Genomic DNA, 15,001 nt, shown 5'->3' on the forward strand with positions numbered 1-15,001 from the left:
AGTAAATGATAATATCATGGGTGGCAAGTTGGCTCAGTGGTTAGCACTGTCGCCTCACAGCAAGATGGTCACTGGTTCAAGTCCCGGCTGGGCCAGTTGACATTTCTGTGTGGGGTTTGCATGTTCTCCCTTTTTTGAGGTGGGTTTCCTCCGGGTGCTCCGGCTAACCCCACAGCCCAAAGACATGCGCTATAGGTGAATTGAATAAACTAAATTGGCCATAATGTATGAGTGTGAGTGTGAATGTGAATGTCAGAATCTATGGTGTTTTCCAGAACTGGGTTGCAGCTGGAAGGGCATCCGCTGGATAAAACGTATGCTGGAGTTGGTGGTTCATTCCACTGTAACAACCTTTGAAATAGAGACTAAGCCAAGGGAAATTAATGAATATTATATTATAAATATTATAATATTATTATTCAACGGTTATGTTATGACAATTAAATTAGAATGATATAACGAAAGTACTGAATTATAATCAATCATTAATTTTGAGTAATGGAAAAAAAGGAGTTCAGCTGATAAAGTGCCATCATATAGCGCCACCCTGTGGTTAACCAAAGCGACTTTTTTTCTAATGCACGTGTTATGAGATGACAGGTCATCGAAAAGTTGATTCCAGTAATTCAATTAAGAAAGAAAGACTCATATATTATACAGATTCAATAAACAGACAGATATATTTCAAGTGTTTACCTTTTAATGTTGATGATTATGACTTGCAGCTAATGAAACCCCAAAATTCAGAAAATGTGAATATTATATTAGAATATTAGACGTTTAACAAAGCAATATTGGACTACAGAGTATACAGAAATCAGAAAGTGAAATTCAATACCTTTTTAAGGGTGCTTTCACACCAGTGAATCGATTCAGTTGTTCCGAAACAGAGATTACAATTGTTACATTGTTGCTCTTTGCTCTTGGAGCGGTTCGCTTTCACACTGCAAAGTTTCTAATCAGACCAAAAAAGCTAAAACGCGTCACGTGCGAGTAAACTCTCCTCACATTGGTCAGAGTGTTAGGGTTTATTTTGCAGCGTCCGGCTAAAGGCTGATTTATACTTCTGCGTCAAACACCGGCGTATGCTACGGCGCTGATGCATAGCCCTTCGCCGTAGCCATCGCCGTCACTGATGTGCACCTCTTAAAAAATGTAACTACACGTCGCAACGACGTGTAGCGCAAGCTCTGTGATTGGTCGGCTTGGTAGCGCTGACGAGTCTGGGCGGGACCGAGAGCCGTGCGAATGGCGCGACGCCGCAGGAGCGATTGTTTACAAGTGTGGAGTACTGTGAAGGAGCTCCGGATGGAAAGTTTTGTTTTGTGTTTACCTCATAGTTAAAGTTGTTGCACGTCCGCCGGTTCCTGCCTCAAAATGAGCGAGTTTGAGCCACTTGTACATCCCTGAAGTGTTCAGGAAAAGCAAAAAAGTAGCGAAGAAACTCGACACAGAGGAACATTTACACCTCACTGCCAACCAGCGTTTCGGAAGTGTTAATGCAGACCGACAGAGACAGCACGCAGAAGTATAAATGCACAGCCACGCGCGTTGCCTATTATTTTTATGCCTATTACATAAAAATTCCCCGTAAACTCTCCTCACATTGGTCAGAGTGTCAGGGTTTATTTTGCAGCGTCCCGCTCAGCTGTCAGGAGAGGTGGTGGTTTGATGATTATTGAAAGGGTGCGCGCGCGATGTGTCTGAGGAGAGATGCTGTGGGGAGGGGTGAGAAGGGTGCGCGACGTAGCCTATTTGAGGACTGGGAGGGAGACGCGAGATTACCGGGAGATCATCACTCGTTTGCGGGCATCAGAAGACTCGCGAAACTTCCTGCCATTCTGATAATTATCTACTCATATAGCCGTATGCCTATTAAATATCCATAAAACACTGTGATATAACCGCGCTCGGATTAGATCGCTTTCTCACTGTAATCGAACCGCTCCAGGGTTTGTTTCAATCGAGCCGAGACCACCTCACTCAAGCGATCTCGGAGTGATTACTTTGGCGCGGAACAGAGCGCGATTGCCCTGTTCACATATGCCAAACGAACCACGCTAACTGGGCAATCGAGACACATTCAGAAACAAAAGTGTAGGTGTGACAGCACCCTAAGACACTTTTTTTAGGGCTCTTTTCCTACATTTTACGAGCTTAAAACCACTTTTCAACCGGAAACACTGGCGAGATTTTAACTTTTACAATATATTTACTAAATATTAATGTAAGAAACTAATTCAAAACTAAAACATGATTCATATACTGAATAAAAATCTATTAAATCTAGCTAATTCAGCAGCTTGGCGCCTATAGACGAATAACCATGTTCGTAAACATTCAGAATGCGTGCGCAGAGAGGTTGCAGGACAAAATCTGGGAGCGCTAGCATTTACAGCGAGGGAATGACATCCGATGCAGATACAGAGTTTGTTGTTGTCTGAGAAATTAGTTATATTGATTACATATTATATATTATTTACATAATGCTTTCAGCGTATTATAACAGCTCGTCACCCAGTGATAAGCACAAATATTCTGCAAAATTAACATTAAAGTGAGCAGCATTCGTCTGAAATGTCCATTTGCGATAGCACCCTCCCAATAAATATTATAAGACGAAATGACCAAGCATCCAGCCCCAAATATACAACTATCTCATTGAATCTCCAAGTGTTTTTACAAGAGAGAAGTTAAAGACTTACAAGTCTTTGGATGCCAACAATGTTGTTCTGTGTGGTCATGTGCAAGAAATGATGCTTCATAATTACCAGACTCAACACTATGTAGAGCTAAAAACCGAGGGTCTGCCTAGCCAAGGACAAGGAAAGAAGACGGAGCTTTCAGAGTGAATCTTTGATGAAATATTCAACGATTTAAATAATCCATTTAGAATGAGTCTCCAATAAATAATTCACTGATTTAAATGATGCGTTCAGAGTCTCCATTAAATGATTCACTTATCGATTCCAATGATCCATTCAGAGTGAGTCTCCTTTAAATGATTCATTGATTCAAATGGTGAATTCAGTGGCTACAGTAAATGATTCAATCAATCCATTCAGATTCAGTAAATGATTCACTGATTCCCTCAATCTGTTCAGAGTAAGTCCCCAGTGAATAAGCGACTGATTAAAATGATCTGTCCAGAGTGAGTCTACAGCAAAGGATTCACCGATTCAGTTGACGCATTCAGAATGAACGAATGATTCACTGATTTTACAAACTGATTTGAAATAGGTGAATGTGGTTTCAAATGCTTCACCTAAATTATTGTAGGTTTAGTGTGGATATTAATGTATCACACATTCTAGTAAATCAGCTTTCCTGGAAAACAAACCTTCATCAGTAACTACATTTTTACTGAATTCTACCTGAAAATCAGGTAGTTTTGCACTTTGACTCAAGTAGTATTGAAAAGCAGGACTTTATGCTTCATGAGTGATATATAAGAGTTGCAGTACTTTTTCTTCAGTGCCTCATCTGTATGCTACAGTATGTCTACTACTGTAAAAAAAAAGAAAAAAGAAGAAGAAGAAAAAAAAACCTTAATGTAAAGCTTGATGTGTGGCATCTGTCCCACACTTACTCCCATAATGTGAGTAAAAGCAGCTTTCCTGAGGTGGCACTGGCACATCAGTCAACATTAGCGGCAGCAGAGTCCAGAGTTTGGGTTGATGTCAAGACAAAAGCGATGAGTTATCCAATGAGAACGTGGAGCTATGCCATAAAAGCTGATAAGGCTCTAATGATGTTTTTATGCCTGTGTCAATACGGTCAAAAACTCACCTGTTGTCACATCAGAGCAGCAGAGAGATACAGGGCAGAGTTTGATGGAGTCCTTTACTGTGGGAATAAAAAAGCAGAGGTGAAATAATGGACGGGGTTCTTTTTTCCCCTCCATTTTAATGTCATCTACAGCTACAGTCTGCACAAAGCTTAATGTGCTGGACTGTAAGTGCAGTTTAATCTATTGTAGCAATTAATATGTATAGAAAAAAAAGACTTGACATATTCATTCACCACTCATTATTGCATTGTAAAAAAAAAAAAAAAAGTCGACAACTTATAACTGTCAGTGGTTTTTTTGCTTTTATTCTTGTCATAATAAAAAATATCTTTGTAGAGCAACTCATGTTCTGCTGTCATTGATATTTCAATAAACCTTAATGGGGAGAACTGTCCGAGATATGAACAAAAGCAAGTGATGCATCAAAAGTTTGATTAAAAAGTATCTTAAATGGTTATAAAAATCCTCATAATTATTAAAATGATTTATAAAAACAATAAAAAATAATAATAATAATTAGTTTAAAAATACTAAATGGTGTTAATGATATGACGTAGTTTCGGAAAACTTCCTACTTCTCTGCTTATCAGTCTGACTCTACAGTCAGTTTCTTTTGACCGGCCCCTGTTGTTTTAAAAAACATCACAACGGCGATTGTGGCGAGTATAAAAGCCTTGTCCATTTCGTGAGGTATGCACAGTCAGTGGAGGTGCGCAATGCGGCGCCAGGCGAAAGAATAAATCCAGTTTTAGCCCTACGCCTTCAAGCTAAAGAGAATTGGGACACCCCTACCCCTTCACAGGAATGCGCAAAACAATGGGTAGGGGTAAGGGGAAGGGCTAAGGTGTAGAATTGGGACTGGGCCCAAATGTAGTCTACCCGCACTACATTTTTAGGCAAGTAATAGTACTTTTACTTAAGTGTGATATTTCAGTATTCCTTCCACCACTGCATGAATCGAAAACTCCTAATTTATGGATATTTTCTTGAAAGCAACTCTCTCACATAACATATCTACTGAAAGACTTTACAAACATATCATACATAAACCTTATATTATAAACATTAGCATATAATTTAATACTATTTAAAAAGTAACAAAAACAATTCTATACACACATTTACATAAGTAAATTAATAGAATTAATGTTATGTTAATATATATTGTAAGAATTGAAATATTACAAATATTTTTGATGTCTTTGACAATTCAAAACATGAGCTGAAAACAGAGACTGGTGACTTCACAACCCAGCAGGGGGAATGCGGGGAAAAACCAGTTCCTGCTGCATTTGCATCTGAGTATGCTGAAACTCAGCTTCATCCCCCCCATCTCATGCATATGGTCATTTCAATGTTTGAATGTTCTAGATTAACCAAACTGACTTTAACTATCATGTTTGATATCATTTGAAATGTCTCAGTGCGATTGGTACAATGGTCTCATTCTCTCAGAAATAGACATAATCAAAACAATAAATATATAACTTCAGGCATCTTTCGAACCACTGTGAGGGGTGTGACTTTCCACAGGCAGCACCAAGTGTGAAAGCTCTTTTGTTATTCACACCCCCTTCCTTGAGGGAATTCTTGGATTATTTAAGGTAAGGTTTGAGAAAGGCTCAGCGCGATTCTGCCTAACCAGATCAGCCCATAACATGGCTCGCTCCATGTTATGTATATTTTTGAAGTCAGGAATGCATGTTTTTCATCTTGGATTTATCTTTGATAATTTGATGTTTTGTATTGATCATTTATGAATTGACTGATTGAATTTGGCAGAATACTTATTTACCTGACTAATAAATTATGTTTTGAATTATTCAAACCTCGTGTTATCATCACTGATAAATGTTGTTGTCCATAGCACTACAAGCCACTGTACAGGTTAGTAACGGACTAAAACATGTTAGACGGAGCAGCGTGGCACGCTATACAATGTTGTTAGAGATCCGACTAACAAATTGGCATTATTTCATGTATATGTAGACTGCAAAAGGCCAACTATGGGTTTTCTATTTAGAGCAACAAAATATTGTTGAAACTAATTTTAGTGTGGATATTTAGGCCTTCATCTACAAACTTATAATCCTGTGCGATTATTATTAAAATACTCTGTCTTGAATTAGTAGATAACAGATCTATGGGGACCACATAAAAATCTCCTAAATTGAGTAAGTAGTGTTCTGCCTTTTAGGAGAGTGGTTAATCGCCTCTGTTTAATGACCAAGACTGACAAGCTTGTATTAAGAGATTGTATACCCGGCCGGTGCAAGACTCGGGATGCTATAGGAATCTGAGTAAATGAGAATAAGGTATAATAACAAAACAAAAGAATATTCAATCATAATCTAAAATAATGTGAAAGGACACAAAATAATCTTATGAATGTTTTATAATTGGAGTCAGATAAAACGAGGATAAACATATTAATATTCTAAACCACCTCATACTAAAATTGGAGTCAGATATGAGTTAAGTTTAATATAGATCAACATTGTGCACTGGAAAGACCGAACATGCAGTGAACCTTCATCCACCATTGGATACCGTCATTGGACCAACTGGCTGGACCCTACAAAATATATATTTTGACTTGTTATGGCTTGTTATGACTTGTGGCAGTCTATATAGTTTCTTATTATTCTGATTATTATTACTATATACTTTTTAAGCGGATCCCACAGTAGAGCATAAGATATGCAGCATACCGACTCAGCACAGCAGTACATACCCCAGAGGCATTGTTATGATGTAAATATAGATCTTCTGTCTGTCTGACCTTTTCAAAGCTCCATGCTGGACGGTAATGAAACAGCCTTCATCTTCTGCTCCTTCTCTTCCTCTATGTTTCTCTGCTTCTGCACACTTTATATTGTTGCCTTTTTGATTCTATCCTCCACTGATCTGTGGAAACACACAGCTATGTTTGCCAGTATTTTATAACAACTATACATTTTTTTAAATATTTCATTTATCAACATTTTAGAAACGCCATGGAAACGCTCCCACAACATTTTGTGGGAGCTCCACAGGGTCAATATATATGGCTGGGCTTCTATAGCCAAATCTTTGATCACTTGAGGCAATGCCAAACGTCAGTCTTTATGGAGCCAGCAGTGAAAATCTTGGGCTGTGGACAATGTGAAACATGTATTGTTCTCTGATGAGTACACCTTCACTATCTTTCCCTCACATCTGGGAGAGTTACGGTGTGGAGAAGCCCCAAAGAAGCATCCCACCCAGACTGTTGCATGCCCAGAGTGCAGCATGGGAATGGACCAGTGATGATTTGGGCTGCAATATCATTGCATTCACTAGGCCCAGTACTTGTAATAGACAAGCACATAACTGCAAAGGACTACAGAACCATTCTGGAGGACCATGTGCACCCAATGGTTCAAACATTGTATCCTGAAGGCAGTGCCATGTATCAGGATGATAATGCACCAATACAGCAAGACTGGTGATAGTGACTTGATGAACATGAAGGTGAATGAAGAATGGCTCAAAATCTCTTTGGCCACTGTGCCAGACTTGTTTCTGTCATTCCCAAGACAAACTGATGCTTTATTGGCCGCAAAAGAAGAGCCTACACCATTCTAATGAAGTATTGGGTAAGGTGTCATTGCCCAGCCGCTGTACATATACATACATACATATACTTTTTTGTAATCAGAGTCAATGGAGTTAACATGTTTCTTTGCTCAATAAAATGTTAATATAGTCATAAATATGATTTTTAAAATAATGACATTTCCACTTATTATATTGCAAAATAGCTTTTGATATAATTTCCAACATTATTGTTATTACTGCAGGCTAATATTGGCTTGTATATCAAGCCAATATTATAATAATATCAACATTGAAACTGATTCTTTTTTATTATAATGTTATTATGCTCTAAACACATATTTAATCTCATTTAATCTCATCCTTTCGACTTTTTTGTAGTAACACGTCAACAATTTGGTCAATTACACTTTTAGTTTCATAAAAATGTTATAATATTTAATCTTATTACAATTGAATTTTGACACTGTCGTAGTGTTTACTTTTTTAATACCATACAATATCTTTGACTTATCAAAAGCAAGTGGAATATGTTTCTAGGCTCAAATAAAATAAAAAACAAAATGAAATAAAATTTTAAACTAAATTATGAAAAAAATAAAATTAGTAAACTAAATTTAAACTAAATTAAATAAAAGAAATTAAAATATACTTAACAAAATAAAAAATTGTAAAAACATAACAAAAAAGTAAAAATATAATTAATTAAATAAAATTAAGAAAAAAATTAATAAACAAAAATATAAAAAACAATAAAAATGTAATGAAATTAAGAAAAGTAAATAAATAAAACAAACAAATATAAAAATGTAAATAATTAATAAAAAATAAAACAAAAACATAAAAAATGTTGAGCTTAAAAAAAGTTAAAAGAAAAAAGATTATTAAAATTAAGAAAAACTAAAGTAAATAAAATAAAGATAAATGTAAAAAACAGACAAAAATTAAGAAAAAAATAAAACAAACAAAAATATAAAAACTAAAAAATATATAAAACTAAGAAAAAACTATAATAAATAAAATAAACAAAAATATAAAACTAATAAAAAAATTAAATAAAAATATTTAAAAAAATAATTAAATGAAATCAAATTAATAAAACGAATTATAAAATAAAATATAAAAAATAAAATAAAATTTTATTATTTAAAAATAGAATAAAAAATTATATATACACAGTTAAAAATGTAAAATAAAATAAAAAAAATCTAAATTTATCTTAAATAAAATAAGAAACGGTGTGAGTGACTGTTAGAAAAATCAACACAAGCACGATATAATTGCACATTTAAATATGCATCCTCAAACATGTCCGCATTACTGAATAAATGTTTAGTAAACACTATAAATTTCCTATGCCTGTCAGATGTTGCCTTGTGGGGTTTGATCTCAGCGTGTGGCTGTTATTGATTGCTCTAATAACTATCACTTACATGTCATTTGTGAAATTTCAGGAAATTCGATGTGCTAAGAAAGAGATGTGCTAAACCAATGATGTAAATGAGCTTTCAGAGGCTCTCAGTCACTGACGCAAAGACATCATGGGGTACAAATTGAATGTGCGCGAGCAACATGCTCTTATAATGCCTACCAATCACACACACGTGTGCACACACAAAGAGAAGGAGAGAAAACCCCTCAATAACAGTTATTACAGCTATTAGAGGAAAACATGCTGCGTCTTATGCCTTTAAGGAAACATTAAAGTAACAATGAGAGGGGGGAAAGCTTTTACTGTAAGTGTTACAATCATCAAACCTTTAATTTTTACATTACAATTTGCCAAAGTTGGGAAACGGAACCGTTTTTACAAGAAGCATATTAATACTGTCATAATTTTCACTTTTTATATTTAATTAGGACTTATTACAGTTGTGAAATACCTCAATTATATAAGAAAAGTCAGAATTATGATAAAAGATATTATTGTTTATTATTAAATTCATTATTTCGACTGTCTACTTTAGATTCTGTAGTGTCTGAAAGGTTTAATGACATTAAATGTGAAAGATACAAAAACTTACATATTCAGATATTCCTGCTTACAAAAACAGCTATTAGCAATGAGAGGAAACATAAAAGACGACATAAAAGAGCATAAAAGAGTTCGAAGAGGACAAAGACGAGGTAGTGAAGTGGGTCAATTTTCTGCTAACCATAAAGGTAGGGAATGGCACAGATGACACTTCTGACCAACTATTACAATGGAAGACTGGAAGAAGCCTGCGAGCGTAATCTCCAGAAAAAGATATTCTTTACCAACTAGGAGCTACGACCTTGGAGGACAAGACTCCTGGAAGACTGCCTGGATGACTGCCCAAATGCTGATGTAAGTGAAGAAATGCTTTGATATGTTTGTATTCAAATACGTCACCCTAGAGCAGGCATGTCCAAACTCGGTCCTGGAGGGCCGGTGTCCTGCAAAGTTTAGTTCCAACCCCAATCAGACACACCTGGGCTAGCTAATCAAGCTCTTACTGGGCTTTCTAGAAACATCCTTGCAGGTGTGTTGAGGCAAGTTGGAGCTAAAATCTGCAGGAGACCGGCCCTCCAGGACCGAGTTTGGACACCCCTGCCCTAGAGAGTGAACAAAGGGATTTTTTCTATGTATTAACAGATACTCCCAGTTGAAGTCAGAATTATCAGCCCCCCTGAATTATTAGACCCTGTTTATTTTTACCTTCAATTTCTGTTTAACAGAGAGCAGATTTGTTTAACACATCTCTAATCATAATAGTTTTAATAACTCATTTCTAATAACTGATTTATTTGATCTTTGCCATGATGACAGTAAATAATATTTGACTAGATATTTTTCAAGACACTTCTATACAGCTTAAAGTGACATTGAAAGGCTTAATTAGGTTAACTAGGCAGGTTAGGGTAATTAGGCAAGTTATTCTACAATGATGGTTTGTTCTGTAGACTATCGATAATAAAATTATCTTAAAGGGGCTAATAATATTGTCATTAAAATCGTGTTTAATAATTAAAAACTGCTTTTATTCTAGCCGAAATAAAACAATTAAGACTTAATCCAGAGGAAAAATTATTATCAGACATACTGTGAACATTTCCTCGCTCTGTTAAACATCACTTGGGAAATACTTAAAAAAGATAACAAAATTCAAATTTAAAATTCAAAAATAAAATTCACACGCACACACGCATGCACACACACGCACACACGCACACACACACACACACACACACACACACACACACACACACACACACACACACATACACACACACACACACACACACACACACACACACACACACGAGTCGTTCTTGAACGATTCGATAATTTTGAACGACTTTTCAATATGACTCGGGAACTACGAGTCCTCCCAGGGAGTGATTCGTTCATCCGCACGAGCGCACATTTGTGCAGGTGGTATCGTTCATTTCAAGTCTTTTGAGTCGTTCATCGTGGAAAAGCAGAAGCCAATCATATGTGTTTAGAGCCGGAAAGAGAACTGATCCGTTCATCTCGAGTCCTCTATCGATTCCCAGTCATTCGTTCACCACGGGGCAATCATATGCATTTAGAACCGGAAAGAGAACTGATTCGTTCATCTCTCAAGTCCTCTATCGGGTTTAAACCACGCTGCGGTCACACTGGGCTTTTCCTTCCATAGACTTCCATTCATACGCACGCAAATGCGTCAGACCGGAAACACAGGGTCATGTGTCAAGTTTCTCAGGTTGCTGCAGTGCAAAGTTCAAGCTTTGTGAACTCTGACCTGCGAAATCGCATTACTTGACTGCGTAAGACCAATCGAGGATCAAAACATAACATCTCTGGACAGAAATTTAAAACATGGAGCAATCGCTCGCTTATTTAAATGTCTACTAAGCTTGTTTAATCTCACCCCTTTTTGCAGCGCCGCACGACAGAATATCGCATGCTCAAACTCTCAAGCTGCGGTCACATTAGAGTTTGAGCATGTGATATTCTGTATATATATATATATATATATATATATATATATATATATATATATATATATATGTATATGTATATATATATATATATATATATATATATATATATATATATATATATATATATGTATATATATATGTATATATATATATGTATATATATATATGTATATATATATATATATATATATATATATATATATATGTATATATATATATATATATATATATATATGTATATATATATATATATGTATATATATATATATGTATATATGTATATATGTATATATGTATATATATATATATATATATATATATATATATGTATATATATATATATATATATATATATATGTATATATATATATATATGTATATATATATATATGTATATATATGTATATATATGTATATATATATATATATATATATATATGTATATATGTATATATGTATATATGTATATATATATATATATATATATATATATATATATATATGTATATATATATATGTATATATATATATATATATATATATATATATATATATATATATATATATATATGTATATATATATGTATATATATATATATATATATATATATATATATATATATATATATATATTTATTTATATATAAGAATCTTTTTCAGCTTTAAAATATTTTTTTATGAAAGAAACAATTGTTAAAGGTTATTTCTGGATCACTAAGGATCAACAAAGAACCTTTATTTTTTGAGTGTATGATTCACAACATCACTCTTTTTTAATTAATAGAAAAACTTTATAACAGTAGATAAACATCAATAACTCTGCAGATCTATACAGTGAAACTGGAATGCAGACATACACACACCCACCGTTTCATTACACCAGTAAAATATGCCGCTAAAGCTGTCAGACAATAGAGGTTTTCATTGATTTTAAACACTGGGTTGTTCACCTGCCTGTAAAGATTTACAAGTGAGAGATTCACCTTTTCAAACAGAACAAATCACTGCTTACAAAACTAAACGTACTGTACAAGAACACAGTCAAGAGAAATATTAAACTCCATTAAGCACATAATCTGGAAAACAAAAATATTGACAAAAGAATACATTTCACTGCACTATCCAGAAAAACACATGTCAGTCACTCTTTAGTTTAAGATACAATTATTGCTATTAAATCAACCACTGACTAAGACTCTTAGCTCAATAAACTCCTAATTTGTTCTTTTTTAAGTTAGGTAGAAGCATATTACAATTACTATAGTAAATACTACGGTGCTTTTTTAAAAATAAGATATTAAAGTACTTAAATTATTATGTTGTGGTATTTTCATAGTTGCTATGGTAAGACAACTATAGTAATATAAACAAATGACCAAGTTCTCTACAACTGAATATAATTTACACTCACCGGCCACTTTATTAGGTAATGCCAATCTGTCAGCTAAGAACAGGAAACTGAGGCTACAATTCACACAGACTCAACAAAATTGGACAATAGAAGATTGAGAAAACGTTGCCTGCTCTGATGAGTCTCCATTACTGCTGCGACATTCAGGTGATAGGTTCAGAATTAGCCATCAACAACATGAAAGCATGGATCCATCCTGTCTTGTATCAACGGTTCAGGCTGGTGGTGTAATGGTGTGGGGGATTTTTTCTTGGCACACTTTGGGCCCATTAGTTCCAATTGAGCATTGTGTCAATGGCACAGCCTACCTGAGTATTGTTGCTGACCATGTTCATCCCTTTATGACCACAGTGTACCTATCTTCTGATGGCTGTTTCAGCAGGCTAATGTGCCATGTCATAAACTGCAAATAATCAAAGACAAGTTTCTTGAACATGACAATGAGTTCGCCGTACTCAAATGGCCTCCACAGTCATCAGAACTCAATCCAATAGAGCACTTTTGGGATGTGATGGAACGGGAGATTCACATCATGGATGTGCAGCTGACAAATCTGCAGCAACTGCGTTATGCCATCATGTCTATGGAGCAAAATCTCTGAGAAATATTTCCAGTACCTTGCTAAATCTATGCCATGAAAGATTAAGGCGGTTCTGAAGGCAAAATTTGGTCCAAACCGGAACAAGTCAGGTGTACCTAATAAAGTGGCCAGTGAGTGTACTACAACACAGTTCATTGTAGTGAAAACAAAAGTATTCTACAGCATTTATTACAGTTTATCAGTTGATTATAGTTAAAAACAATGACAACTTAAAATTGTACGGCAGTTTAGGCTTTTTAAGTGAACACAACTCAAATTGAGCCAAGTGCAGACCTTAAAGTTGAATCAACTCAAAAATGCAACATAAGCTAATTTTATTTTTTTTTTAGAGGTTTTCATCTTTATTGATAGGACAGTGGAGATATAGAGACAGGTAAGTGTGGGAAGCAGAGCTAGGGGAAGGATCAGCAAAGGACCTCGAGACGGGAATCGAACTCGGGTCGCTGCGAGCACCTTGGTGCTATGTCTCGACGCACTAACCACTACTAGGCTATTGGCCATGACCAACAAGAGCCATTTTAAGCTGAATCAACTTCTTCTTACAGTGTGCTTCATTATGTTGTAGCATTTATCAACAAACATTAGCAAACAATAGTGTTACACAGTTTAGGTTCATACACAGACCCGTAGCCAGCCTGGTATAAGGGGTGGTTCTTTTTCTCTAAATGTGGACCATTTATAATGTATGAGATTTAAATACTGTATTTTACTGACAATTTAACCCCTATTTTTAGCTGGATTAGCTTGATAGATCGTCATCATAATGGCACATTTTTAAGTACCAAAATATTTCCTAAAGATTTAGAATAAAGAAAATTTAATAAATACTTATTTAAAAATACAAATGTATTAGATCATAAATCAATAGAAAAAAATAAGAGTCTGTTAAAGTTTTAAATTAAAAACTGCAGCCTATTGTAGCTTTAGCCTACAAACTGGCCAGAACATTCAACTGTCCTCAGTCAGAATTTGGCTATTTGAACAATAAAAAATTTTAAAACATAATAATAATAAAAGAGCTTCACAATTTGTCTAGTCTCTTTTGTAAAAAAAGTACTTTTGATTTGATTGAAAATTCATGGATAACTAAAATAGCCATATTAGTTTTTAAATTCATTTTAATATAGCATTTTGCTTAGTCTTAAAGCCTTTTTCAATGAATTAATATCACTATTTATGATGGCATAGCAGTCAAAATAAGACAAATGTATGGGACAAATTCTGGACAAAGATGATTCCTTGATATTATTAAAATCTTTTAAGTTAAGTAGTCGCAAACAATTTATTTGGGTTAAATTTAAACAAACAAATTAAGTTGAACATTACTAAACTTAATATGTTTGATTAAATTCAACCCATATAAATTATTTGCAACAATTTTGCAGACATTTTTATCAGAGAGGGGTGGGTCTTTCGAACCACCCGAACCCGCCTTGGCCTGATACAGTAGGCTATTTACTTTAAACCACTACAGTATTTTTCATGCTGAAAAAAAATGTTGCATGCAGAACTGTTGCAAACAATTTATTTGTTGAATTTAAACAATCACATTAAATTTAATAATGTTCAACTTAATTTGTTAGTTTAAATTCAACCCCAATAAATTGTTTACAACCACTTAACGTAAACAAGTTAAGTCCAAGGAATCTTCTTTTAATATATATATATATAT

At 34.5% G+C, this 15,001-nt stretch overlaps 1 protein-coding gene across 1 annotated transcript in view; it reads right to left on the bottom strand.

Moving 5' to 3' along the window:
• The window catches only part of si:ch211-190o19.1, a 491,573-nt gene that overhangs the window by 362,257 nt on the left and 114,315 nt on the right, over window positions 1-15,001 (bottom strand). The gene's annotated exons all lie outside the window — the stretch shown is intronic.

This window comes from Danio rerio, chromosome 3 (genome assembly GCF_052040795.2).
Source record: "Danio rerio strain M-AB ecotype USA chromosome 3, GRCz13ab, whole genome shotgun sequence".
NCBI classification, from domain to species: Eukaryota; Metazoa; Chordata; class Actinopteri; order Cypriniformes; family Danionidae; genus Danio; species Danio rerio.